Source organism: Plecotus auritus (assembly GCF_963455305.1).
Source record: "Plecotus auritus genome assembly, chromosome: X".
Classification (NCBI taxonomy): Eukaryota; Metazoa; Chordata; class Mammalia; order Chiroptera; family Vespertilionidae; genus Plecotus; species Plecotus auritus.
Window position 1 is genome coordinate 59,726,522 of NC_137784.1, and position 27,856 is coordinate 59,754,377.

The window sequence follows — 27,856 nt, forward strand, 5'->3', positions numbered from 1 at the left end:
AACTGCCGTCCCCTGATGGCCATCTTGTGGCAGCCATCTTGTGTCCACATGGGGCAGCCATCTTGTGTGTTAGAGTGATGGTCAATTTGCATATTACTCTTTTATTAGATAGGATAGAGGCCTGGTGCACAGGTGGGGTCCGGCTGGTTTGCCTAAAGGGTGTTCCTGATCAGGGTGGGGGTTCCCTTGGGGCGTGGGGCAGCTTGGGCGAGGGGCCTGTGGTGGTTTGCAGGCTAGCCACATCCCCCAGCAACCCAAGCAGAGGCCCTGGTATCTGGGATTTATTTATCTTCTACAATTGAAACTTCGTAGCCTTGAGTGGAGGCCTAGGCTGGCCAGGGTGTGCGGAAAGCTTGGCTTCCTCAATTACCGGGGAAACCCAAGCCTCCTGCTCACTCCATGGCCGCAGCCATCTTGGTTGGGTTAATTTGCATACTCGCTCCTGATTGGCTGGTGGGCATGGCTTGTGGGTGTAGTGGAGTGATTGTTAATTTGCATATTACTCTTTTATTAGATAGGATATATATATATATATATATATATGCCGAAGTGACCTTTATGACCGAACAACTGGAATGACTGGAAAGACCAGTCGACCAGTCGCTATGATGTGCACAGACCACCAGGGGGCAGACACTCAATGCAGGAGCTACCCCCTGGTGGTCAATGCACTCCCACAATCAACCTCTCGTGGCCCCTCCCCCTGACCGACCAACCTCCTACAGCCCCTCTCCCCCTGGCTGGCTGGCCTCCCATGGCCCCTCCCCCCAGCCAGCCTGCCCCACCCAGATAGTTCTCAATCACTGGCCAGGCCAAGGGACTTCACCTGTAGGGAGCGGTTATAGGGTTAAGCCTCCGACTGACCTGCTGGCAAAGCCACAAACAAGTCCCAGCTTAGAGGGCACAGCCATCTTAGCATAATTAAGCTTGACCTTATGACACTCCCTAGATCCTTCCTGGGTAGCTAATGGGCTGTGGGAGGTGCAGCAAGTGCTGCCAAAACAAGTGAAACTCACAAGAACATTGTAACTATGGTGACCACTACCTTGTTTACCTCTGACTATAAAATAAAGCATCAGCTTGCAGTCTGGATCTTTCCTGTGGTTTCAGCCAGGCACAGAAGATCCACCTAGACCCAGCTTATTCTCTTTGTCTGTCTTTTCTTCATCCTTTGCCAGCCCCCCTCAGGCTTGCCGAACCCTTGGCTGTGCTGGCGCGGCACATCCACCCATGCACAAATTTGTGCACCAGGCCTCTAGTTGACATATAAAAATGCCATTCGTTTCTGGATTTTGATTTTGTATCCTACTAGCTTGCCAACTTCATTTATTAAATCTGTAATCTAGTAATTTTCTGGTGGAGTCTTTAGGATTTTCTATGTACAATATCATGTCATCTATGAATAATGAAAATTTTACTTCCTCCTTTCCAATTTGGATGCCTTTTATCTCTCCTTCTCTTATTACTGTGGCTAGGACTTCCAGTACTATGTTGTATAAGGATGGTGAAAGTGGACATCCTTTTCTTGTTCCTGTTCTTAAGGGAAACATTTGTTTTTGACCATTGACTACTATGTTGGCAATATGTTTGTCATACATGGCCTTTATTATGTTGAGGTATGATCCCTCTATTGCCACTTTACTGAGAGTTTTTATCGAAAAATGGTGTTGGACTTTGGCCAATGCTTTTTTTTAATCTAGTGATATGATCACGTGGTTTTTATCTTTTGATTTGTTTATGTGATGTATCACATTTATTGACTTGTGAATATTGTACTGCCTTTCATCCCCAGAATAAATCCCACTTGATCATGGTTTATGATCTTTTTAATATATTTCTGGATCTGATTTGCTAACATTTTGTTGAGGATTTTAGCATCTGTATTCATCAGGGATATTGGACTATAATTTTCTTTCTTTGTGGTGTCTTTATCTTGCTTTGGAATTAGGATAATGCTGGCTTCATAAAAAGAGCTTGGAAGTGTTCCTTCCTCTTGAATTTTTTTGGAATATATTGAGGTGGGTAAGTTTTAGTTCTTTGAATGTTTGTTAAAATTCACCTGTAATACCACCCAGTCCAGAACTTTTGTTTGATAGAAGTTTTTAAATTACTGCTTCAATTTTATCTGTTGTTATTGGCCTACTCAGATTTTCTGATTCTTCCAGCTTGAGTTTTGGAAGTTGGTATGTTTCTAGGAATTTGTCCATTTAGCGCAGGTTGTCCAGTTTGTTGGCAGAAAGTTGTTCATAGTATTTGCTTACAATCCTATGTATTTGTGGTGTCCATTGATATATCTCATCTTTCATTTCTTATACTAGAGGCCTGGTGCACGAAATTCATGCATTGGCGGGGTCCCCTCAGCCCAGCCTGCACCCTTTCGCAATCTGGGACCCCTCGGGGGATGTCTGACTGCTGGTTTAGAAGAGGTCAATGGAAAAAATTGTGGGATCGGGCCTAAACCAGCAGTCGACATCCCTCTTGCAATCCGGGACTGCTGGCTCTTAACTGCTCACCTGCCTGCCTGTCTGATCACTCCCAACCACTCATCTGCCTGCCTGATTGCCCCTAATCCCTCTGCCTGCCTGCCTGAGCACCCCAACCACTCTGCCTGCCTGATTGCTCCTAACCACTCACCTAATTGCCCAATCGCCCCTAACTGCTTACCTGAATGCCTGATTGACCCTAACTGCCTCTGCCTCTCCCCGCCACAGCAGCTTCATCCAGAAGGACGTCTGGAAGCTCGTTTGGCTGTCCAGTTTAATTAGCATGTTATGCTTTTATTATTATAGATTATTCACTTGGTTCCTCTCCCTTAGTTTCTTGATGAGTCTGGCTAGGGGTTCATCAATTTGTTTTATCTTTTCAAAGAACCAGCTATTGGATTGATTGATGTTATGGATTTTTTTTTTTTTTTTTTTTTTAGTTTCTATGTCACTTTTTCAGTTCTGATCTTTACTTTCTTCCTTCTTCCTCTGGGCTTTTCTTGATGGTCTCTTTCTAATTCATTAACTTGTAGGGTTAGTTTATTAGTGCTTTATCTTGTTTCTTGAGGTAGGCCTGTAGTGCTATGAACTTCCCTCTCAGGACTGCTTTCAGCATTTCCCCTAGATTTTGGGTGGTTGTGTGTTCATTTTCATTTGTTTCCAGAAAGTTTGTAATTTCTTGTTTGACCTCATTGGTAACCCATTCATTGTTTAATAACATGCATTTTAGCCTCCATGTATTTCAGTGTTTTTGAGGTTTTTTTAATGTAGTTGATTTCTAACTTCATGCCATTGTGATCTGAGAAGATGCTTGGTATTATATCAACATTCTTGAATTTTTATAGACCAGTTTTGTGTCCTAATATGTTGTTTATCTTTGAGATTCTTCCATGTGTGCTTGAGAAGAATGCACATTCTGTTGCTTTGGGGTGAAATGTTCTATAAATATCAGTCAGATCCATCAGATCTAGTGTTTTATTTAAGGCCTCTGTTTCCTTGTGGATTTTTTGTCTGAGGGATGTATCCAGTGTTATTAGTGGTGGGTTAAAATCTCCTACTATGACTGTATTGCTGTTAATCTCTCCCTTAAATCCTATCAATATTTTTTTATGAACCCACCTTTTTCTCCTCTCCAATTGCATGGAAGTACACTGAATGGCCAGATTATTATGATCTCTGAGCGCATAATAATCTGGCCACTCAGTATATATATACTAGAGGCCCGGTGCATGAAATTTGTGCATGGGGGTGTGTGTCCCTCAGCCCAGCCTGCACCCTCTCCAATCTGGGACCCCTCCAAGGATGTCTGACTGCCCGTTTAGGCCCAATCCTACCAGGATCAGGCCTAAAGAGGCAGTCGGACATCCCTCTCACAATCCAGGACTGCTGGCTCCCAACTGCTGACCTGCCTGCCTTCCTGATTGCCCCTAACCGCTTCTGCCTGCCAGCCTGATCACCCCCTAACCACTCCCCTGCCAGCCTGATTGATGCCTAACTGCTCCCCTGCCAGCCTGATTGCCCCTAACTGCCCTCCCCTGCAGGCCTGGTTACTCCTAACTGCTCTCCCCTGCTGGCCTGGTCACCACTAACTGCCCTCCCCTGCAGGCCTGGTCCCCCCCAACTACTCTCCCCTGCAGGCCTGGGTCCCCCCCAACTGCCCTTCCCTGCAGGCCTGGTCACCCCCAACTTCCCTCCTCTGCTGGCCTGGTCACCCCTAACTGCCCTCCCCTGCAGGCTTGATTGCCCACAACTGCCCTCTCTTGCAGGCCTGGTCCCTACCAACTGCTGTCCCCTGCTGGCCATCTTGTGGCAGCCATCTTGTGTCCACATGGGGGCAGCCATCTTGTGTGTTGGAGTGATGGTCAATTTGCATATTACTCTTTTATTAGATAGGATAGAGGCCTGGTGCATGGGTGGCAGCCGGCTGGTTTGCCATGAAGGGTGTCCCGGATCAGGGTGGGGGTTCCCTTGGGGCATGGGGTGGCCTGGGCGAGGGGCCTGTAGTGGTTTGCAGGCCAGCCACACCCCCTGGCAACCCAAGCAGAGGCCCTAGTATCTGGGATTTATTTATCTTCTATAATTGAAACTTTGTAGTCTTGAGCGGAAGCCAAGGCAGGCCAGGGCAGGCGGAAAGCTTGGCTTCCTCCATCGTTGGGGAAACCCAAGCCTCCTGCTCACTCTGTGGCCACAGCCATCTTGGTTGGGTTAATTTGCATACTCGCTCCTGATTGGCTGGTGGGCATGGCTTGTGTGTGTAGCAGAGGTATGGTCAATTTGCATATTACTCTTTTATTAGATAGGATATATATTAGAGGCCTGGTGCATGAATTTGTGCATGGGTGGGGTCTGCCCACCCTGGCCAGGGGGAGGGGACATGGGCTGTTGGCTGGCCTGCCTGCTGGTCAAACTCCTGGTCGAGGGGACAATTTGCATATTAGCCTTTTATTATATAGGATATACACTGAGTGGCCAGATTATTATGCATTCAGAGATCATAATAATCTGGCCATTCAGTGTACTATTCCATCCCATCACTTTCAGTCTGTATTTATCTTTTGTTCTGAGGTGGGTCTTTTATAGACAGCCAGGTCATGTTTTCTAATGTATCCATTTAGTCACCCTATGTCTTCTGACTGGAGCATTTAATCCATTTACATTTAAGGTTATTATTGATAGGTATTTATTTATTTCCAGTTTTATTTTCTTTATGCCTCTGATCATCTCTCTCTCTCTCTCTCCCCCCCCTCTCTCCCTCCCTCCCTCCCTCCCTCCCTCCCTCTCTGTCTCCTTTTCTACTCCTTAAAACAGTACCTTTAATATTTCTTGCATTGCTGTTTGGTGGTAATGTACTCCTTCAACCTTTGTGTGTGTGTGTGTGTGTGTGTGTGTGTGTGTGTGTGTATCTCAAAAGCTTTTTATTTCACCTTCAATTTTTAATGATAGCCCTGCTGGAATTAGAGCTATTCTTGGAATTAGGGTTTTGCTTTTCATTACTTTGAGTACTTTATGCCACTTCCTTCTGGCCTGAGTGTTTCTATTGAGAATTCAGCCGACATTCTAATGGGAATTCCATTGTAGGTAATTTCCTATCTCTCTAATGCTGCCTTTAAGATTCTTACTTTGTCTTTAACATTTGCCATTTTAATTATGATGTGTCTAGTTGTAGGTCTCTTTGGTTTCATCTTGATTGGGACTCTCTCTGCCTCCTAAACTTGTGTGATATTTTCCTTTACCAGGTTGGGAAAGTTATCTGTCATTGTTTCTTTAAACAAGCTATCTCTTCCTTGTTCACCCTCTTCTTCTTCTGTCATTCCTATACTGTGATGTTGTTACGTTTCATGTTGTCCCAGAGCTCCCTTAAGCTATCTTCCTGCTTTTAAATTATTTTTTTCTATTTGCTGCTCTAATTTGGGATTTATTTCTACCTTGTCATCCAAATTGCTGATTCTATCCACTGCTTCATCCAGTCTACTTTTAATCCCTTCCAGTGTGTTCTTGATGTCAGATATATCATTCTTCATTTCTGTCTGGTTCTTGTTCATGGCCTCTATTTCCCTTTTCATGTTGTTGTAATTTGCACCAAGTTACTTAATCATCTTTATAACTATTGCTTTGAACATTATATCTGATGGCTTGCTTGTCTCCATCTTATTTAGTTTTTTTTTCTGGAGATTCCTTCTTTTCTCTCATTTCAGAGTTGTTTCTTCACCTCCCCATTTTACCTGTCTCTTTTTATTTGCTTCTATGTTTTGAAAGAACTGCTATGCCTCCCAGTCTTTGTGGGATAACCTTATGCAGAAAGTATCTTGAGCGGTCCATTGGTGTATTCTCTTTTATCTTCTGAGCTGGATATTCTAGGAATGCCCCTTGTGTGCATTGTTTGGGCTCCCCTGTTTTAATTGGGATTTTATTGTTGACTAGTGACCCGGTGCATGAAATTTGTGCACATTAAAAGGGGATTAATTAGAGGAAACAATTTAATATTGTTATTTGCCCTTTCTCTAGAAGTGTCAGAGATGAAAGAAAATTAGTAAAATGTATATGAAAACCTTCCTCCTGTCAGAGTCTGGGGCTCACCACAGGACCCAGAGTCAATTCCCCGCCCACCCACATGCACCTCAAAATCGTGTGAGACCCAGACCTGGCCGGCCACCCCCATTGGGCTAGATCCAGACTGGGCCAGTCCCACCCTTGTCAAGCCCTGCCAGGCAGGGGGCATAGTCTCAGGTCCCCTGGACCAGCGCCAGGATGGGGGGTGTGGCCTGAGGTCCCCCAGCCCAGACCGGGGTGGGGGGCATGCCTTGAGGTCCTCCACCAAGCCCTGCCAGGTGGGGGACATGGCCTGAGATCCCCTGTCAAGCCCTGCTGGGTGGGGGACATGACCTGAGGTCCCCCATCAAGCCCTGCTGGGTAGGGGCACAGCCTGAGTTACCCCAACCCAGCACTGGGGGTGCACCTTGAGGTCCCCCGTTAAGCCCCGCTGGGTGGGGGGCATGGCCTGAGGTCCCCTGTCAAGCCCAGCCAGGCAGGGGGTCGCAACCTCAGGTCCCCTGGCCTGGTGCTGGGGCAGGGGGAGCAGCTTGAGGTCCTCTAACCCAGCACCAGGACAGGGAGCACACCTTGAGGTCCCCTGTCAAGCCATGCTGGGTGGGGGCACAGCCTGAGATTCCCTGTCAAGCCCCACAGGGGCAGGGAGGGCGTAGCCTCAGCTCCCTGCTGATTGCTTGTTAAGGCTCCTTAAGGGAACTTGGCCTCAGCTGTGGGTGCAGCCATCTTTGTGATGGAGTGATAGTCAATTAGCATATTCCCTCTTTATTAGATAGGATGTCCCACTTGTGGGAGCGATATCCCCTCCGACTTGCTACCAGTGATGTTCAACCCCAGTGTTGTTGTGCCAGCTGTTATACAGGTGCTTTTGGTCTGCTATTTGTGAGGCTCTCTTGATTTTTCTCTAATGCTGTTGAATCTGGTCCTTTGGCGTGTCTATCCTATGCATCCTATGAGCTTCCCTAGTGTAGACAAATGTGAGTCACTGGCCCTGGGCAACCTGATTGAATTCTGATAGGTTGAAGCCCCTAGTAGTCCATTGGTTGGGGACTCCTTAGCCCAGAGGCTGGGTCTGCCTTGGGTCTCACACTTTGATTGTCCCTGAGTTGTACTTCTTTTCCCCATAGAGCTGGTCCCACAGGTGTCTGTTGCAAGTGCTTGGTATCCTGCTGGCTTTTGTTTTGCTGCCAAGTCCTGGATGGTGTCTATGTCACTCGGGGGTGGGGTGGGGTGGTGCATACAAGGTTCTGCTGGTCTTCACCTCCCTGTGCAATCTGGGACAGTGTCTGTGTGTGTGTGTGGTTGGGGGTGTCCTAAACCCTCTATTTGTCTAATACAATCAGGCAAATAGGTGACTCATTTTAAATTTCAATTACCTCTATGTCTAACTTCCAACTTCATACCTTCCCAGTGTTCATCCATTGCTGCTGATTTTCCAGACTTCACTACCATGATTCCAGTGTCCCATCCAGACCTACATTAGTGGAGTCAAATCTTTATAGAAAAGGGGAGTGATAAATAATTGACACTTGCCCAAAGCAATTGTCAAGAAACATGAAGTGATAAGAGGGTTTGGACAACAAATCCTCTATTTCCTCTCTCTGCCTGCAAACCATTTTCTTGGAAGAATGAATGTGAAGCAACCATTCTGCTTCAGGATGGAGAAAAAAAATAAGAGAAAATGGGTTTATTACTATGTTGTCTACCATAATAACCCTGACAAAAGAAAAAGAAAAGTATAATTAAAGAAATGTGTGCAAAAACAAAATTGGGGGAAATAATGCCCAGTTTTAAGAAGAGAACACTAGCTGCAAGTTTACTAATGCTGAGCCAGTACAGTTATCTTGTGAGATAATAAATTAAGATAAGAAATAGAACTGGAGAGAAACCAAGATGGCGGCATAGGTAAGCACCTAAACTGCTGCCTCGCACAACAATTTCAAAACTACAACTAAGAGACAGAACGGACACCATCCAGAACAACAGGAAAGCTGGATGAGTGAAAATTCTACAACTAGAAGGAAAGAGAAAAGCTCACAGAGAATTGGAGGTACGGCAAATGGTCTTTCTGCACGCAGAGAGGAAGGGCAGCTGAGAGCCTGGCTGAGTTTCTCTGGCGGAAGGGGGAAGGAAGCCCCCAACTGCACTGAACCCCAGTTCTGACTGCACTGAACCCCAGAACCGGGTGAAACCCCATGGACCCAGGCTCATACAGGGGGAGTCTGGACTGTCAGGTAGAGAGAAAGGTACCTGGAGACTCGGAGTCCTGGGGGAGACTCGGGGGAGCCCCGGCGGGCAGGGGTCTGGAGGTGGTGCGCCAGTGTGCACAAAGGCTGAGGTTGCTACAGGCTTTCCCTAGCAAAAGGGAGTCAGAAGCTCCTGACTGCACTGAACCCCAGTTCTGACTGCACTGAACCCCAGTTCCAGGCGAGCCCCTGGGGACCCACGCTCTTACAGGGGGGAATCTGGACTCTTGGGCGGAGACTCGGGAGCCGGGGGAGGCAGAGGTCTGGAGGCGCACGTGCGCAAGGGCAAGGCTGACTGGAAGCCAAGACTGTCTGCTCTGCCCTGAGACTCCACCCCATCCAAGCTGAGCACAGAGGCTATTGCAATTTGGCAAGTCTAATCCTATAAGGCTGTCTCCAGCACCGAACTTCTCCCAGCATAGACACAGCTGATCCTTACAGCCAACTGGCCTGGAGGTCAATTCCTCCCAGTGATACCAACAACAATCAAGACTTAACTACAACAAGGCTGTACAAACAGTCCACAAAGGGGTGCACCAAGAGTGTCCACCTCAGGTTAACTGGGGAGGCTGACCCTCTGGGCCATATAGGAAACCTAGCACACAAATCTATCCTACCAACTCAGGGAAGCAGTGAAAATGCGGCATCAAAGAAACAGATCACAAACGAAAGAAATGGAGGAAAACAAATGACTGGATATAGAATTCAAAACCACGGTTATAAGGCTTTTCAAGAATATCCTAGAAAAGGCCGATAAATATAACGAGACCCTCGAAGATATGAAAAAGGACCAACTAGAAATTAAACATACACTGACTGAAATAAAAAATATTATACAGAGACCCAAAAACAGACTAGAGGAACACAAGAATCAAGTCAAAGAATTGAAATACAAAGAAGAAAAAAACACTCAACCAAAAAAGCAAAAAGCAAAAAAAATCCAAAAAGTTGAAGATAGTGTAAGAAGCCTCTGGGACAACTTCAAGCATACCAACATTAGAATTATGGGGGTGCCAGAAGAAGAGAGAGAACAAGATACTGAAAACCTACTTGAAGAAATAATGACTGAAAACTTCCCCCACCTGGTGAAAAAAATAGACTTATAAGTCCAGGAAGCTCACAGAACCCCAAACAAAAGGAATCCAAAGAGGACCACACCAAGACACAACATAATTAAAATGCCAAGAGCAAAAGACAAAGAGAGAATATTAAAAGCAGCAAGAGAAAAACAGTTAGTTACCTACAAGGGAGCACCCATACGATTGTCAGCTGATTTCTCAACAGAAACTATGCAGGCCAGACGGGAGTGGCAAGAAATATTCAAAGTGATGAATAGCAAGAACCTACAACCAAGATTACTCTACCCAGCAAAGCTATCATTCAGAATGGAAGGTCAGATAAAGAGCTTCACAGATAAGAAGAAGCTAAAGGAGTTCATCACCACCAAACCAGTATTATATGAAATGCTGAAAGGTATTCTTAAAGAAGAGGAAGAAGAAAAAAGTAAAGATAAAAATTATGAACAACAAATACATATTTACCAACAAGTGAACCTAAAAATCAAGTGAATTAAAAACCTGAGGAACAGAATAATCTGGTGAATATAATAGAATCAGGGGCATAGAAAGGGAGTGGACTGATAATTCTCAGGGGGAAAGGGGTATGGGGGGGTTCAGGAAGAGACTGGACAAAAATCATACACCTATGGATGAGGACAGTTGTGGGGAGGTAAGGGCAGAAGGTGGGGTGGGAACCAGGTGGAGGGGAGCTATGGGGGGAAAAAGGAGAAACAATTGTAATAATCTGAATAAAGATTTATTAAAAAAACACGGTGATACATCTACACAATGGAATACTACACTGTGGTAAAAAAGAAGAAATTCTTACCATTTGCAGCAGCATGGATGGAACTGGAGAGCATTATGCTAACCAAAATAAGCCAAGCAGAGAAAGATAAATATCACATGATCTCACTCATTTATGGAATATAATGAACAACATAAACTGATGAACAAAAACAGATCCAGAAACAGAGAAAGGTAGATCAGATCATCAAACCTCAAGAGGGAAGGGAGGGGAGGGTGGGGGTAAGGGGGAGATATCAACCAAAGGACTTGTATGCTTGCATATAAGCGTAACCAATGGACACAGACACCAGCAGGTTGAGGGCATGGTGGGGGGTGTGGGGGGCATTGCGGGGATAAGGACAGATATGTAATACCTTAATCAAGAAATTTAAAAAAGAAGAAAAAAATAAAAACCCTTGTAGACAATACCCTTATGGCACCAATAAAAGCAACTACCGTGTTCCCCGAAATTAAGACATACTCCGAAAATAAGACCTACTTACATGTTTCCTTCTGAGTGAAATATAAGGCACCCCCGAAAATAAGGCCCCCAGGCTTTGTCTCAGAATGAAAATTAATTTACCGTAAACTGGTCGCTAGGGCCGCCCCGACTGGCGTCTAGCAACCAGTGACGTTACGTGGAGTCCTGACGTCACTGCTGTGTGGAGGTGGAGCGGAGGTCGGAGTTAGCGGTGAGCGCGGGGCGGGAGAGAGGAGGAGACTTTCGCAGATGCGTGTAGAAAAACAGGAGGATTAGAGCGGACGGGACGCGGCGAAGGCGGTGAGTGCTGGTCTGTCTCTGGTGACACTACCTGATGCTTGCAGCCACCTTCATGATGACTGAAGGTTCTCAGTCAGTGGCAGACCCTGTTCCAGCCCAGATCCAGGCCCCAGCAAGCCCAGTGACAGTCCCCAGCAGGTCCCAGGGGGTAAATGTCTGATAAAGGGGTAGGGGGGATGTCTGGTGAAGGTGTTCAGTGGCACAGGGGTGGGGGGAGGGGGATCACTTAAAATGACACAGGAGGATCAGAGGGGGAAATCAAAATGACACAGGAGGATCAAAAGGGGTTACTAAAATGGTAATCCCCCCTCTGATTCTCCTGTGCCATTTTGATTCCCCCCTCTGATCCCCCCTGTGTCATTTTGAGTGATCCCCCTCCCCCCACCTTGATACCCCAATTCCTTTTTTTTTACCCCTAGAAATGAGCGCAAAAAGAAAAAGCTACTCCGTGGAGTACAAGAAAGGAATCGTGGAAGACTCTTGGGGCCAAAATCTTACTGCTTTCTGCAAAGAGAAGATGTTGAGTATCCGATTGGTCCGAAAATGGTGAGCAGAGTATGGTAACCTCATTGAACAAGTGGACAAGGGAAATGCTAAAAAGCGCAAGTGTGGATCAGGTCGGCAACCATTATTTTCCGAGCTGGAAGACCTGATCTGTGAATGGGTTGTTGATAGGAGAGCAAAGGCTTTGGTTGTGAATAGGGCTCAGATGCAAGAATTTGCCCTTGCAATGGCACCACAGTTTGACATAGCCCCCGAAGACTTCAAAGCATCACAACACTGGCTGGATAATTTCCTTCAGCGAAGTGAACTGTCTTTAAGAAGATCTACAACATTGTTTAGGTTGGAAGATACTCAAGTTATTAAGCGAGCACTTGCATTCAAGTCCTTTATTGATGATGCTGACTTCTCTAAATACAATCTTTCCAACATGATTGCTATGGATGAAACTGCAGTGTTTATGGGCCAATCATCTCAAACAACAATTGAACAGCGGGGTGCCTCCTTAGCGTACATTCCCTCCACTGCTTACAAAAGTGCACGTGTTTCCTGTATTTTGGCAATTCGTCTGGATGGCACTAAAATCCCACCTTTAATCATTTCTATGGGCAAGAAGGAAAAGATTGAACGTGTTTTGGGCGTTTTTATTCTTGAAACTGAAAAAGCCTGGGCCACACAAGCAGTTATAAGGAAGTGGGTCGATTTAATGCTGCCGCTTGTTATGCGAGGGAGCCAAAGAGGTCTGCTAGTCTGGGATGCAGCCAGCACTCATTGTGCTAAAGACATGAAGACATTTCTTCACGAAAGAAAAATAGATCAGATAATGATTCCCGCAGGAATGACAGCCTATCTCCAGACTCTTGATATTGCAATAAACAAGCCATTCAAAGACAATTTGCGCATGGAAATTAATGACTACATTGAAAATAGAATGGAGAGAAATCAGCGTGGAAACTTTGTGAAACCTAAACTGCAAGAAGTTGTGACTTGGGTGAAGAATTCATGGGAGAAAATCACTGACAGTTGCATTGCAAATGCACTGCGAGCAGGCTACCTTGACAAGAAGTACTCATTTAAAGACAGTGCTATTGCTAAACATGAGAGATTTGGTCCACTGATTCTGAAAGAAATGGAGTCACAAGAAATTCACCAGGAAATTCAGGAATTGGATTGTTATGATGATGTTCCAGAAGATGATGACATGATTGTCATTGAATAAATGAGTAAATTCTTGATACTGTAGGATTCACAGTTTGTCTGGTTTGTGTTGACAACTACCGTACTACCGTACCGTATACAGGTAATAAATTTCCTTTATTTTCATTTAACAATAAATGTGTACCGTATTCTTCATGGAAAAATAAGACATCCCCTGAAAATAAGACCTAGTGTGTCTTTGGGGGCAAAAATTAATATAAGACACTGTCTTATTTTTGGGGAAACATGGTACCAGAGAAGAGAGAATTAGGAAAGAGAAAGAGAGCAAGAACGATAGAAAAAAGAAAGAAAAAATATGAGGATAATACAAATAAATATACAAACAAAGCATAAACAAAAACAACAAGAAAAGGAGGGGCCAAATATGTAGATGCAGAGCTGAATTAAAGAAAATAAGATTAAGGGATTAGAGGAATCTGGGCAGGAAATCAATCCTATATAATAAAGAGCTAATATGCAAATGGTCGTCACACCCTCATGCTGTAACACCGTAACAACTCAGACACTCAACACTGGGGAGAGAGGAATGGGGACCAGCCAGGCACAAATGAGCTCATGAGAGAGGAATGGGGACTAGCCAGGCACAAATGAGCTGGTGAGAGAGGAATGGGGACCAGCCAGGCTGTGGCCCAGGAGAGGGACAAGCCGCCCAACCCATGGTCCCAGGTACCAGTGCCTGAGGCTGTGCCTGTGGCCCAGGAAAGAGACAAGCCACACGACCCGTGGTCCCGGGCACCAGCACCTGTGGCTGTGACCTGGCAAAGCCGCCTGCCCATGGTCCCCTGCTGCTGTGGCTGGCATGGGTCCTGGTGCCTGCGACCGGCTGGAGGAGGGAATACTGGGTCCCGGCTCCGGGGCAAGGCAGAGGCCGTTAGGCGCAATCAGGCCAGCAGGGGAGCAGTTACAGACAATCAGACTGGTAGGGGAGCAGCTAGGGGCAATCAGGCAGGCAGAGAGGGTTTAGAGATGATCAGGCAAGCAGGCAGGCAAGCAGTTAGGAGCCAGTGGTGCCAGATTGCGAGAGACAGTCGGACATCCCCCGAGGGGTCTTGGATTGGAGAGGGTGTAGGCCAGGCTGAGGGACGCCCCCCATGTGCATGAATTTCGTGCATCGGGCCTCTAGTTTAGAATAAAGGAGGGAGAAAAGAAATGAAAATACAAGAAAAAAAATTGGAAAGAAAAATAGAGGAGAAAGCAGATAGACCTAAAATAAGAAAACAAAAACAAAAAAAAGATGAGAAAGCAGGAGAAAAAGAAAAGATAAAGAAATTAGTGCAAAAATTCAGTAGCAAAAAAAGTAAAATTGAGTAGGAAAAGGGAAGGGGAAAATGATATATATGAACAAAACAAGATACTAGAATAATAATACAGCAATAAAGCAGATAGATGAAGATAAATTTAAAAAGGGAAAAAAGAATGGAAAGAGAAAAACTGAAAACAGAAAAGAGAAGGAAGAAGGAGGAAAAAATTGATAAGAAAATAAAGGATAAAAAAAGTAAAAAAAAAAAAAAAATGAAGTGGTGTTTGTTTCAGCCAAGTTTAATTGCCCATGGGAGCTCACTTTGGATCTGACTCTTTTGTTCTGTCTGCCAATTCTGGGATTCCAGTTAGGTACTTAGGTGCTAACCACTGTCAGCCACTATCTTTTGGCTTTCAGCATCCTGCTTGAAGCTCTGAGTGATCAACTGATCTACCACTTATAGCTGTCTCCACAGGCCTTGGCTGCAAGCAGAAGGCACTAATCTGCCCTCTAAAGTAGGTTTGTTAGCAGCACAGGGCGCGGGGCTGGGTCAGTAAACTTCCCCTGGTTCCCTGGACTCTGCCTGCTTTTGCCTCCTAGCCAGCTGTCAATCTTAATCACTTAAAAGTCTGTTTCTGTAAGGGCTTTACGTGGGGGATATGCTACTTAGCTTTCAGGGAATAAAGTGCTTGTGTTTTCTTGTTCTAGAGCTACTTCTCCAGGAGTGGCCCAAAATATTACTCTGCCTTTAGCTGGACAGAGATCCTTGTATGGAGACCAATGGGTCAGCTGGGAACCTAGAGTTTTATCAGTCTGGTTCCCAGAATAGTGGGGCGGAGAGCCCCTCCTCCAATCCAGTCACTGAGGACTCCTTGAGACTGTTCAGACCCGTAAGCTTGGCGTCTGCCTTTGTTTCCTCTGAAAAGTTCAAAATACAGAGTGTGGTGTGCGGGATTCCAGAAGTTAGGACAGGCTGTATCACTTTCCCTGAGGCTACTGAGAATGACTAGTTCCTCTCAGGAAAAAATGGCTTTTTCAGTTTGGAGGCATATGAACAACAAAATGCAGGACTCCTGGCTATTGCTTTTCCACATCTCCTTGCCCTGCTTCCCATGCCAGCCTCTCCTCAGGCACTTCAAATCCGCACCTACCTCCCTGCACCAAAGCCTTAGGTTTGTAATTGCAAATGAAAACTCTGGTCTCCAGGTGTTTTCTGTCTTTCCTTGATATGTCTCCTTCTCAGCTGGACCTCAGTTGGTAATTCCAGGTAAATGTCCTCCAATTAGTTGTATTTCCAACCTGGGACGAGGTGCGTGACAGGTCTGCATATTTGGCTGCCATTTTCAATAACTCTGCCAGATTCTTTTCTAGGCAAATAGCTCTCTGGTCTGGGGAGTCCAGCATGGGGTTTAGACCCTAGAGTTCTCAGTGGGAACCCCCCACAGCTGCTGTCTGTCAGAACCCGGCCACCCCTTTTGCATCTCCACACTTCCCACCAGTCTCTATGTGGTCTCCACTTTCCATCCTTGGTTATCAGGGTTCTCTCCAGCTAGTCTTCAGTTGATTTTTCTGAGTGGTTTTCCTGTATTGTAGTTATATTTCCAGTTTGATCTTAGGAGAGTCTCAGTGTAGCTTCTACTTACTCATTTTTAATCTCCTATTTTAATATATTTTAAAGTGGAAAAGTCTGCAATTCAACTTGAATCATTTATGTTGGCAGTTCTAAAAATAAGTTGATTTAATCTATTCAAGTAAGATGCTTCTGAGTAGGATATACTGGTACATATTTTAATAAATAAAAACCTATTAAAATTGGTATATTCTTTATCCTGCTCATTCATGAAACAAAATCTTTGTAGTTACTGTATTTTAATTCAAATAATCTATACCATTCTTAATATTTTTTAGTATGTTAGTTATGTTTCTAATTAGTTTTTTCACATTTATCAGTATTTGTGAGAATTTTTATTTCCAACATGCTGATCAAAAAAGTAGAAAATAACACTTTTAAAATGATTTTCTTTCCTGAACAATATATCCTTAGATTCAACTCTAGAGAAATTGTTTTTCTAAAATATAGATTTTGTTATTAGTCAATCCAGGCAATATTTCCCTTGTAACAACTCTGCATAATATCTATAAACTCTCTTTTGATTAAGTATAGTCTAAATCACATACTAAAAATCTAGAACAGATGTGCAGAAGAAATAATGTAAATATGATTAATATAATATATTATGTAAATTGACAATGATGTGCCAAAAACATCTTTTGTCCAAAACACAAGTAAAGAAAAAAATAAATATAAAATCATATTCAGGAATTTTATTGAGGAGAAAACTATTCAAATAGATAACTTGGGAAGCCTAATGTTTCTACATAATTTTGTATTTGATTATACCCTTTTCTTGATATGCTTTCATAAGCCTATTTCCATATCACCCAATAAAAATTTATATTTTGTGATATGAATTTTTCTCCATTAAATTATTTTACATAATTATATGTGAAAGTTTAGAGTTATATGCATTAAAAATGCTTTTGAACATTGTAAAAATTATTTTTAATGTCACAATGTTTCTCTTTTAAATTTTAAAAGTAATTCTATTTTTGCTAAGCAGTTTACCTGGTGAAACCAATAGAAGAATTTTGGAAGCTGAACATGCAAAAACTATAATTAAAATATCCTCTAACAATTGCTAAAAATTTTATTGCACTTCTTTGAATTATAAATAGAAAAGTTTTTATTCCTATATTTTCCCAAGAAATATATTTTGTGCTCACTCTTTGTGTTTCTTATATGGTCTTATTTGTTTGTTTGTACTCATATGTCTAGTGAATAATTTTCCATTCTTGAAAATAATTATAAGATTAATGTCCTTCGATAAGTAATGAATTTTTCAATTTATAATTTTTATAAGTAAACTCTCTTCAATATGTCTTGTGATAAATTGTTTTTATATCCAGAAGATTTCTCAATTTAAGAGAATCCAGATATCGACCCAAACCAATATGCGCAATTAATATTTGACAAAGGAGGCATGAGCATACAATGGAGTCAAGACAGTCTCTTCAATAAATGGTGTTGGGGAAATTGGACAGATACATGCAAAAAAATGAAACTAGATCACCAACTTACACCATACACAAAAATAAACTCAAAATGGATACAGGACTTAAATATAAGACAGGAAACCATAAAAATACTAGAGGAATCCACAGGCAGCAAAATCTCAGACATATGCCAAAAGAACTTTTTCACTGATACTGCCCCTAGGGCAATGGAAGCCAAAGAGAAAATAAACAAATGGGACTACATCAAAATAAAAAGCTTTTGCACAGCAAAAGAAACCATCAACAAAACAACAAGAAACCCCACTGTATGGGAGAACATATTTGCAAATGGTATCACTGATAAAGGTTTAATCTCCAACATCTACAGGCAGCTTATACAACTTAATCAAAGGAAGATAAATGATCCAATAAAAAAATGGGCAACGGACCTAAATAGAATCTTTTCGAAAGAAGACAGAAGGAAGGCCAAGAGACACATGAAAACATGCTCAAAGTCACTAATTATCCGAGAGATGCAAATCAAAACGACAATGCGATACCATCTCACACCTGTCAGAATGGCTATCATCAACAAATCAACAAACGACAAGTGTTGGCGAGGATGCGGAGAAAAAGGAACCCTCGTGCACTGCTGGTGGGAATGCAGACTGGTGCAGCCACTGTGGAGAACAGTATGGAGTTTCCTCAAAAAACTGAAAATGGAACTCCCATTTGACCCAGTAATCTCACTCCTAGGAATATATCCTAAGAAACCAGAAACACCAATCAGAAAGTATATATGCACCCCTATGTTCATAGCAGCACAATTTACAATAGCTAAGATTTGGAAACAGCCTAGGTGCCCGTCAGCAGATGACTGGATCAGAAAACTATGGTACATCTACACAATGGAATACTATGCTGCCATAAAAAAGAAGGAATTACTACCATTTGTAGGCACCTGGATGGAATTAGAGAACATTATGCTAAGTGAAATAAGCCAGTCAATGAAAGAAAAATACCACATGATCTCACTCATTTGGGGATAATGAAAAACATTATAAACTGATGAACAAAAAGATAGTTACAGAGGCAGTCAAGCATCAAACAGACTGTCTAACTACAGTGGTAAGGTTAGGGAGAGGTGGGGGAAATAAGAGATCAACTGAAGGACTTGTATGCATGCATATAAGAGTAACCAACGGATGCAAAACATTGGGGGGTGAGGGCATGTATGGGAGTGGGGGGGGGCAATGGTAAGATATGTACACATATAATACCTTAATAAAAATTTGAAAAAAAACAAAACAATAAAATCTAGACTTTTCCTTAAAAAAAAATTGATGGTTGTTAACCTTTCATTTATCATCAATCTAATATTGTTTGTAACCTTTTAGTTTCTCATCTTGTGGACAAACTAAATATAGAGTGGATTTCATCCTACACAAATTTATTTCATTGAAAATGCTTTAGAAGAATTTACAGGGTAAACTTCTCAACAAAATATACTTTCCAGTTTTTCAAAGCAAAAAAAGAAAATCCATAATTACAATAACCTGGGTATTAGATGTGTACCTAACATTAATATTAATGAAAATTTACAGTTTCCTTATGTATCATGAAAAATAGCCAGACTGCAGCTTAGTCCCACTCCCCTAATGCACAATATGAGAGTTTGTATGTAATATATATCTCAAACCATCAATATATTGTTTATTTATACTGTGCAGTAATAAGCATTTAAATAAAAATGAATTCAAACTATTTTTTCTATTCTTGATTGTGAAAATAATTTAAGGTTTATAAAAATACTGATAAATATTTAACTCTGTTAATATTGGAAAACATCTTGTGAATTCTTCTGGCTTGGAATATTATTTTAACACTAGGGGCCCAGTGCACGAAATTCGTGCACTGGTGCACTGGGGGGTGTCCCTCAGCCCAGCCTGCCCCCTCTCACAGACTGGGAGCCCTCAGGTGACGTCCTACTGATGGCTTAGGCCCACTCCCTATGGGGAGTGGGACTAAGCTGCAGTCTGGCCTCCCTCTGGGGGAGGCGACCAGGCTGATCAGGGGAAGGCGCCAGCCCCATCACTCTGCTGCTGCAGCCACTGCCAGCCACTGCCAGCCACAGCAGCCACAAAGGTGTTTTCATCAACACGGACTCCAGTCCCTTCACCATGAAAAAATGATAACTTTCTTTATGCGTTTTCAAGATGTGTCTTTCATAGGATATAACATTTCTTTCTTTTTTTTCTATAATCCTCACCTGAGGATATGTTTCCATTGATTTTTAGAGTGTGTGGAAGAGAGAGAGAGAGGGAGAGACAGAGAAAAACATCAATGTGAGAGGGACTCTTTGATTGGTTGCCTCCTGCATGAGCCCTGACCTGGGCCCCGTCCAGGGAGGAGCCTATAACCTCGGTACATGCCCTTGATCAGAATCAAACCCGGACCCTGCGGTTGGCAGGCCGAGCCTCTATCCACTGAGCCAAACTGGCTAGGGTAGGATATGACATTTTTTAGGCCCTCCAACAGCAGACCTTCATTTTTCCCTCCGGGAGTGTGGTGGAAAAACTCTAGATCACGTTCTTGGATTCTTATTACCCAAGTTACCAAGAACACTGCAAGTGGCAGCATACAGGGAGCTTAGCCAATGAGCGGTCAGAAAAGGTGTTTACACTCGAACTGGTTGGCTCAGTGGATAGAGCGTCAGCCTGCAGACTGAAGGGTCCCAGGTTTGATTACGGTTAAGGGCATGTACCTTGGTTGGGGGCACATCCCAGTCGGAAGTGTGCAGGAGGCAGTTGATTGATGTTTCTCTCTCATCGATATTTCTGACAGTCTATCCCTCTCCCCTCTTCTCTAAAAAATCTATAAAATATATATATATTTTTAAAAAAAACAAAAGGTGTTTTCTCTGCAGCCCATGTGCAGAGGATCCCCTGCATTGTGTCCACTGGGCTAGCGGCATGTCCCTGGCTGCTGGGGGCATGCCCCCAAGCCCAGCGGCCCTGTGTTCGCTGTGTCCACAGGCTGGGAGGCGTGGACCTGGTGGACACAGCATGTAGTGGCCGCCAGGGGCACGCCCCCAAGCCCGGTGGCCCTGCATTCGCTGCTGTGTCCGCTGGGCTGGGGGGCATGGACCTGGGCTGCTTGGAGCCCCAGGCCACTTGTTCCAAGACCCAGCCTGCTTGGCACCTCCGGCTGCTTATCCTGGAACCCGGCCCACTTGGTGCCCCTGGCCGCTCATCCCGGGACTGACTGCTTGACGCTGGTGCCCATAGGCCAGGGGCGTTCTGGGACCCCAGCCACTCAGAGCCTAGGTGTGAGCCTACAGGCTCAGAGAGGCCTGGGACCCGGGCCACTTGGCACCTGTGTATGCAAATTAACCCACCATCTTTGTCAGGTTAATTTGCATACTCACTCCTGATTGGCTGGTGGGCGTCATGGAGGTACAGTCAATTTGCATCTTTCTCTTTTATCAGTGTAGATTTGTTTCAGAAAGAAATAACTATCCTAGATAACCTTGATTAGCTGTTATTTAATACCACTAGACATTAAAAAGCACATGGGATTTTATAATCAGAAGCATTACCTTCTAGATTATTATCTGAAGGTTATTAATAAAATTAATTGGTCTGAAGCATTGTTCCACCAGTTTAAAATGTTTATTACATCACTTAATTTAATCTTTGAATACACAGTACCTCCTTTTACTTTTCTAACCATTTCATGTATGCAGGTCACGTGTATGATAGAACAAAGATAGGTATGGATGCTGCTTTGGGAAGCCTTATTTAGAAGGAAAATTTACTTTAGAATTATTAAAGACTAGTGGCCCGGTGCATGAAATTCTTGCACGGGGAGGGGGGGGGGAAGGGTGTCCCTCCGCCTGGCCTGCACCCTCTCCAATCTGGGACCCCTCAGGGGATAACTGGCAGTCAGACATCCCTCTCACAATCCAGAACTACTGGCTCCTAACCGCTCGCCTGCCTGCCTGATTGCCCCTAACTTCTTCTGACTGCCAGCCTAATTGTCCATAACTGCTCCCCTGCTGCCTTGATTGCCCCTAACCACCTCTGCCTTGGCCCTGCATCTGGGACCCAGGATTCCCTCCTCCAGCTGACCACAGGCACCTGGGATCCAGGTTTCCCTCCCTCTGGTTAGCCATAGGCGCCCAGGCCAGCTGCAGCTGCAGGGGATGGTGGGCAGGTTGCTTCACCTGGGCTGCAGCTGCAAGTGCTGGTGCCTGGAACCACAGGGTGGGGGGCTTCTCTGTCTCTCAGGCCACAGCCAGCCACAGGTACTGGTGCCTGGGACTGTGGGGTGGGCGGCTTCTCCGTCTACCAGGCTATAGCCAGCCACAGATGCTGGCACCTGGACCGCAGGTGGGTGGCTTCTCTGTCTTCCCTGGGATGCAGTGTGGGCGACTTCTCCAGCTGGCTGCGGCCTGGGATCATGGGGCAGGTGGCTTCTTTGTCTCCCGGGCCGCACCCAGCCTCAGGTTCTGGGGCCCGGTTTCTCCGTCTCCCCTAGGACATGGGGCAGGCGGATGTGAGGCTTCTGTTGCTGTCTGCAGCCTGGGATCAGAGGGTAGGTGGTTTCTTCGTCTCCCGGGCTGCAGCCAGCCTCAGGCTCTGGTGCCTGACTTGTCTGACCCCCACAGACCCGGAGTGGCCGGGGCTGCCGCCATGTTTCAGGTTAATTTGCATACTCATTCTGATTGGCTGGTAGTGTAGCGGAGTGATGGTAATTTGCATGTTTCTCTTTTATTAGTGTAGATAAACACCTTTAGAAGGATGCGTAAGGACTCACAGAATCCATAGTATTGTCTTGCAAAAAGAAATGCATAGGAATAATAACACCATGTTCCAGAGAAATGCTCTGTTAACATACCAAAAAGTGCCTTGAGGATTAAAAAACAGCAACACACTCAACAACATCTTATATAATAATAGAGGAATATGCAAAATGTCTGGGACACCGTAATGTCACGACCCTAAGCAGGTGGCATGCAGGTGTGGGTGGGCAGGGCCTTGCAGTGTTGGTGATGGGGGTGGGGCCGCAGCGGGGGTTAGGCAGGCACACACAGAGGGAGGCCTCTGCTTCAGGCCTGGCCCAGGGGCAGGACAATAGCGGAGGCCTCTGACTCCATGCGCCTGCGCCAGGAGTTAGGCAGGCGTGCGCAGAGGGAGACTTCTTCTGCGGATCCCCCCCCCAAAAGTCCTCAGGCCTCCACTGTGGCCTGGCCTGGGGTCCGCAGTTCTCCTCCACCTCTGGCATACCTCTTTGGCACAATCCATCAAGAAACCCCTCTTTGTGGCAATGGATTGCAGGGCTCTCACACTGTGACAGGGCACAGGCCAGGCTGGGGGATCCCCCTGCCCCAAGTGTATGAATTTTGTGCACTGGGCCACTAGTTAAGAATAAAAAGGGTTGGAGGAGACAAAATGGCAGCATAATAGGCAGACATGTCCCAAGCCTTTTCCCAGAGCAGATTGAAGGAGCAACAAAATTGAATGACATCCAGCCCTAATTGGTGAAGTAGACACAGCTGGTGAGACATTTCGCAGCCAGGAAGGGCAGACAATGCCTGGAGAATGGTAAAATCAGGCATCTGAGCTGGAGAGAATTGCGAGACCTCGAAGTGCAGAGGATCGACAGGAGGCCACACGTCACCAAGACCGTGTCCATTGGGACAGGTGTAACATCTGACTGTGGAAAGGAAGTCCACAGGGCTGCTGGTGGCAGGGGATTCTAGATCTAAGCCCACAGCCACAAGAAGCTGAGCCCAGATGGGGCAGCCTGAACAACTGCCCAGGCTATGTCAAGCTGAGGGGAGAGGGACTCACAGAGGCACAGCTCTTTCCCCTGTTTTTGTTCTATGCTTTTATTAGCTAAACCCATTTCATAAGACCTTTCAAATACAAACACTCACCCTTGGTTGAAGTGCAGGTGGAGGTGCATACTTATGGAGTCTGGGGAGAGGCTGGAGAGAGGAGAGGATTGGGTAGAGGTGGCCAGGAGTCTGGCACTGAGACATGCCTGACACTACAGAGTCAAGCAGCCATTTTCTCCTGAAGAGATGGCCCCTCCCTGCAGTCTCCAGGCAACCAATACAGCCACACTCAGACTACACCCTGAGTGTTACAAAGGATACAAAAAAAAATCTGAATAATTCCTGAGAGCCCTCAGGGACTGGGCTAAAGAGAGGCCTTTCAGTCCCTGAAAGTGATATGGCAACCTCCCCAACTATAGCCCTGTCAGAAGATTGAGAGATTAAGATTGACAGCAGGCACACAGGTTAAGTGGGAAGATTGGTCCCACCAGCTGGCAGTCAAGGCTGTGGAGATAGACACAAACAGAGGATTGGTGGACTGCTTAGAACTTCAACTATCTAACAGGAAACTGAGAATTGGAAGACAGTACAGAAGAGTGGGATCTTAAACCAGCCCCCATGGGGCATTAAAACTCAGTGGAAACGAACCACTCTTCACTTTTTCATTTTTATTTTTATTGTATTTTATTATTATTTTGTTATCTCTTTTTCCTTTTTCTTTATTTTCCTTTATTCATTTGTTTCTTTATTTTTTATTTCTTTTTGCATTATTTTTCATCATTCTATTTTTTTATTTTATCCTATTTTTAAAATTATATTTTTAATTTTTCTTTTTTCTCTTTCTCTTTCTTCTTAACCACTCCTCCTCTTTCTACTTCCTCTGTACTGAACTGAGGTCCTCCAAATATTCATCCAATTCCTTAACCTTACTTTCTGTATATAAGCTCAGCCTCTACAGATCCTGCCCCCATCCTTTTTTCTGGGTATTTGCATTTTTTTGGTTTGGTTTATCTGTTTGTTCTGTGGTGCTATCTCCATATATGTGTGTGTGTGTATATATGTGTGTGTGTGTATATATATATATATATATATATATATTAGAGGCCCGGTGCATGAAATTCATGCACGGGGGTGTGTGTCCCTCAGCCCAGCCTGCACCCTCTCCAATCTGGGACCCCTCAAGTGATGTCCAGCTTCCCGTTTAGGCCCGATCTCACAATCCAGGACTGCTGGCTCCCAACTGCTTGGCTGCCTGCCTTCCTGATTGCCCCTAACTGCTTCTGCCTGCCAGCCTGATCACCCCCTAACCACTCCCCTGCCAGCCTGATTGATGCCTAACCCCTCCTATGCTGGCCCAATTGCCCCTAACTGCCCTCCTTACAGGCCTGGTCACCCCTAACTGCCCTTCCCTTGCAGGCCTGGTCACCCCTAACTGCCCTCCCCTGCAGGCCTGGGTCCCTCTCAACTGCCCTCCCCTGCAGGCCTGGTCGCCCATAACTGCCCTCCCTTGCAGGCCTGGTCCCTCCCAACTGCCCTCCCCTGCTGGCCTGATCGCCCACAACTGCCCTCCCTTGCAGGCCTGGTCCCTCCCAACTGCCCTCCCTTGCTGGCCATCTCGTGGTGGCCATCTTGTGTCCACATGGGGGCAGGATCTTTGACCACATGGGGGCAGCCATCTTGTGTGTTGGAGTGATGGTCAATCTGCATTTTACTCTTTTATTAGATAGGATAGAGGCCTGGTGCACAGGTGGGGGCCAGCAGGTTTGCCCTGAAGGATGTCCTGGATCAGGGTGGAGGTTCCCTTGGGGCGTGGGGCAGCCTGGGCTAGGGGCCTGTGGTGGTTTGCAGGCTGGCCACGCCCCCTGGTGACCCAAGCGGAGGCCCTGGTATCTGGGGTTTATTTATCTTCTACAATTGAAACTTTGTAGCCTGGAGCAGAGCCTAGCCTTCTGCTTGCTCCTTGGTGGCAGCCATTTCTGTTGGAATTTATGTATCTTCTATAATTGAAACTTTGTAGCCTTAAGCAGAGGCCTGGGCCAGCCAGGGTGTGCGGAAAGCTTGGCTTCCTCCATCGCCGTGGGCAACCCTAGCCTCCTGCTCTTTCCAGCTCCGTGGCTGCCGCCATTTCTGTTTGGATTTATGTATCTTCTATCATTGAAACTTTGTAGCCTTGAGTGGAGGCCTAGGCTGGCAAGGGCAGGCGGAAAGGTTGGCTTCCTCCATTGCTGGGGAAACCCAAGCCTCCCTCCTGCTCTCTGTGGCTGTAGCCATCTTGGTTGGGTTTATTTGCATATTTGCTCCTGATTGGCTTGTGGGTGTGGCTTGTGGGCGTGGCTTGTGGGCGTAGCAGAGTGATGGTTAATTTGCATATTACTCTTTTATTAGATAGGATATATATATATATATATACACACTAGAGGCCCAGTGCATGAAATTAATGCTTGGGTAGGATCCCTAGGCCTGGCCGGCAATCAGGGCCGATCAGGGCCTTCCAGCTGCCGGCTGGGGCTTTCCTTCTGGCTGCCAGCCAGGCCTTCTCTTCCCTGGCTGCTGGCCGGGGCCTTCCTTCACTCTGTGCTGCCCCCTGGTGGTCAGTGCATGTCATAGCGAACTCCCAGTCTCCTGGTAGAACTCCTGAGGGACACTTTGCATATTAGCCTTTCTCTTCCTTTTTCGTCTTTTTCTTTTCTCTCTTACAATTTTTTTCTCTCTTCAATATCATTTCATTTGTGCTTTCTTTTCTCTCCCATAATTCTCTTTTCTCTGGTGGTTACTCATATTGGGGTTATCGGTGTCGTGAGTACATTCATATTTTGTTCCCTTTGTGTCATGTCTTGTGGAGTTGCATTTTGTCCTTTTTGGTCAATGTGATAGAGAGTGAGCCACAACCAGACACCGGGACAGGAGACTCCATCCACGAAAGGGTCAATAACAATCCAGACTCAAATACAGAGGCAGGAAGATGGTGGCAGTGAGGGAGAGAGTGTGAGTGAGTGAGGGAGTGAAAGGGGAGTGTGTGGACATGTGGGGTGTGTGTGTGTGTATGTGAGTGAGGGACAGTTAGACCTGCATAACCTTCAGGGGCAGACAAACTGGGCTTGCCAAGCCAAACAGCCTCTGCTACCATTGTAAACAGTCCCAGGGTGTCTGGCTCTACCACAGAGGCTGCACCCTCTTGAAGGGGAGAGCTGCTGTGACTGGAAACCTAGGCTCACCTCCACCCAGGATGCCTTCAGACACCACCCTGGACTCTATAGCCACCCCCACCAGGGACCTGCTGCCTCAAATGCAGTCCCACAGTCACTGAGACTTCAGCCTCCCCAGGCATTGGATCCTGTGACTTCTGAAGTGTGCTGCCCTTTGGCCAAACCAATGCTTTAGCTCAGGGAGCTGCGACCCTACGAGCAACAGCCCATTGAGCAGCCCGCCCCTGTCCATGGAGCAGCAACCACGCAATCAGCCTGCCCCAGTCCAAGGAGCAGCAGTCACATCCAGCCTGCTCCCATCCAAGGAATAGCAGCCACGTGAGCAGCCCACCTCCAACTGAGGAGCAGCAGCTCCACACTGCCTGCCCAATTCCAAGGAGAAGCAGCCCCACAAACAGCCCACCCCAGTCCAAGAAGCAGCAGCCATGTGCAGCCCGCCCCCATCCTAGGAGCAGCAGCATCATGAGCACCCCACCCCTGTCTGAGGAGCAATAGCCATGCAAGCAGCCCGACCCATCCAAGGAGCAGCAGCAGAGCACAGCCCACCCCCATCCGAGGAACAACAGACTTGTGAGCAGCTAGTCCCCATACAAGGAGCACCATATATATGCTGTCTACAAGAAACCCACCCTAGAACAAGGGACTCACACAGACTGGAAGTCAACTGATTGAAAAATATCTCCCAGGCTAAGAGAAATGAAGAAAAAAAAGGTGGGGGAAAATACTTATATTTGACATAATGCACCTCAAAGTGAAGGCCATAATAAGAGATAAGGAAGGCCAGTTTATAATACTAAAGAGATTAACACAAAAAGAGGATATAACCCTAGTAAACATATATGCACCCAATGCAGGAACACCCAAATACATAAGAAAAACTACTGGAAGATATCAAGGGAGAGAGCAACAACAATGCAATAATAGTAGGGGAATTTAATACTCCATTGACATCACTGGATAAATCCTCTAGAAAAAAAATCAGCAAAGAAACAGCAATCCTAAATGACTCACTAGATCAGATGGACTTCATTGACATCTTCAGAACATTTCACCGCAAAGTCATGGAATGTACATTCTTCTCAAGTGAACATGGACCATTTTCAAAGATAGACCACATATTAGGTCACAGGCAAAGTCGCTCCAAATTCAAGAAGATTGAAATCATATCAAGCATCTTCTCAGCCCACAATGGCATAATATTAGAAATAAACTACAATAAAAACAATCCAAAAAATTCAAACCCTTCGAAGCTGAATAGCATGCTACTAAACAATTATTGGGTTAACAAAGTGATCAAAGAAGAAATTAAAAACATGCTGGAAATGAATGACAATGAAAATACAACAATCCAAAATCTATGGGACACTTGAAAGCAATCTTGAGAGGGAAGT